General features: G+C 35.6%; 1 protein-coding gene across 1 annotated transcript in view; it reads left to right on the top strand.

The window, feature by feature from the left end:
• Positions 1–2500, top strand: part of LOC143019497 (dorsal-ventral patterning protein Sog-like) — a gene marked incomplete at its 5' end in the record, with an annotated part of 19757 nt that overhangs the window by 15876 nt on the left and 1381 nt on the right.

Below are 2500 nucleotides of genomic sequence, written 5' to 3'. Positions count from 1 at the left end.
AAAAGGTAACAAAAATAAAATGTTAAGAAAGTAAGAAAAAGATAAATTTGAGGAGGGAGACGCCCTTTGGAAATTAAATATACTTATCCAAGTCGCCTGGGTTATGGTGAATATATATGGTTTTGGGGGGAGTTCGCGAACAAACAGACAGACAGACAGAGGCTACTACTTTATTATAGTAGATACAAATGAAAGATAGTTATCCAAGTACCTTGGGTTATAAGGTTTCAGAATATATATGGTTATAGGTGTCTATCTGCAAAAATCTAGTTCTTGAATAATCCCTAACCTAACTTTAACCCTTAACCCTAACCAAAATAATTTCTTTTTGGAAATGAAATATAGTTATCCAAGTACTTGAAGTGATATAGTATCAGAATATATATGGTTACAAAGGCGGAGCATGCCGACAGGAGACCTTTTGGTCCATATCTAGGTCGGATGCGAAAAAAATCATAATAATAAATTAATAAATAAAAACTATAATAATGTAAATAACAAATAAGATACAGAAATAAATACATAGGTATAGTTAGATAATAAACAAACAGGTAAATAGTAAATAATAATGAATTGACATATAACTAATAACAAATGAAAATCAAAACAGACAAATGATAACAAAACAAAAACAAATAATATGAAATAAATTATAGTCATTACAGCATCTTGCTTAGGTGTCTATCTCTAAAACCCCAGGAGGAGTTCGTGAACAAACACAAATAGACAAACAGACAAATGAAAGATAGTTATCCGAGTACCTTGGGTTATAAGGTTTCAGAATATATATGGTTATAGGGGTCTATCTGTAAAAACCTAGGAGTTCGTGAACAATCCCTAACCTAACCATACCCCACCTAACTTGAACCCTTAACCCTAACCAAAATAAGTACCTGGAGTGATAGATTATCAGAATATATGTGGTTATGGGGTCTATCTCCAAAAAACTAGGAGTTCGTGAACAAACAAACAGACAGACAGACAAATGAAAGATAGTTATTGAAGTACCTTGGGTTATAAGGTTTCAGAATATATATGGTTATAGGGGTCTATCTGCAAAAACCTAGGAGGAGTTCGTGAATAATCCCTAACCTAACCATACCCCACCTAACTTTAACCCTTAACCCTAACCAAAATAAAAATAAAATCAATGAAATGTAGTTATCCAAGTACCTGGAGTGATAGGGTATCAGAATATATATGGTTATGGGTGTCTGTCTCCAAAAACTAGGATGAGTTCGTGAACAAACAAACAAACAGACAGACAGACAAATGAAAGATAGTTTTCCAAGTAACTTGAGTTATAAGATTTCAGAATATATATGATTATAGGGGTCTATTTGCAAAAACCCAGGAGAAGTTCGCGAATAATACCTAACCTAACCATACCCCACCTCATTTTAGCCCTTATCCCTAACCAAAATAATTTCTTTTTGAATGAAATATAGTTACCCAAGTACCTGGAGTGATAGGGTATCAGAATATATATGGTTATGGGGGTCTATCTCCAAAACCCTAGGAGTTCGTGAACAGACAGACAGACAGACAGAGACTACTACTTTATTATAGTAGAAGAGGGATTAACACAGATGGTAGATAATAAATGATTACTTATATATATTATGATGCTGAAGAGATTGTTCTCTATACAAATATATAAAACATGAACATATAAAACAAGATAGATACGTCTTAGTGTTAATATGATGTTTGGATTAGATGTTGTTTAATAAGTGTAAAATAAAAGGCATGGGACTGTATCTATATCTGTCCGTGCGTGGTGCTTCGAAAGGTTTGAGTCTCTTGTGATGTCTTGTGCCCCGGGCAGGACGGTCAGCTTCCGAAGGTTGCAGGTTACGGTGGCGAGGATGACATAATATCTTGAGGCTGAATTTTCTTTGAGTCTCCTTATGATGGTCGGAGAGTTTGGGCAGGTCGAGGGTACATAGAACAGCCTCGTAGTTGGAATAAGAAGAGCCTAGGATGATTTCGCATGCCGTTTTCGGTACCTTTTGTAGCTGGCGATCCTGAGTGAGGCTGATGGAGGGGGTCCAGGCTGGAGCAAGGTCTAAGTAAACAGGTCTAATCGCGGGAGTAGTACTGCGCAGCTTCTGACGTCATTTAGATGCGTCCATTTTCTCTTTGTGATACATTGAAGAAAACTGTGAAACGCCAAGGAAGACAGGAACTATAATATTTTATATATTATATATATATATATTATATATCATATATATTATATATTCATATATATAGACAGGAACTATAATATTTTATATATATTATATATATATATTTTATATAATATTTGTCAGAATATAAATAATTGAGTGGAGCGGTGCGAGCGAAGGCGACGTCATTTTCGAACGACGGACCAACTTCAACTGACAGCTATAGGACCCGCTAACCCCACTTTGAACAGCCAAGTGACGTTCACGGGCTCGCTGCGCCAACTCCCTCGAAATTCGGTCGGAAGTGGTTAGACCTTATATTCTTAGAT

The sequence above is a fragment of the Oratosquilla oratoria genome, chromosome 37 (assembly GCF_046742065.1).
Source record: "Oratosquilla oratoria isolate Oo_2021 chromosome 37, ASM4674206v1, whole genome shotgun sequence".
Classification (NCBI taxonomy): Eukaryota; Metazoa; Arthropoda; class Malacostraca; order Stomatopoda; family Squillidae; genus Oratosquilla; species Oratosquilla oratoria.
The sequence above is the reverse complement of the archived record's forward strand: the minus strand, read 5'-3'. Positions and strand labels throughout refer to the sequence as shown.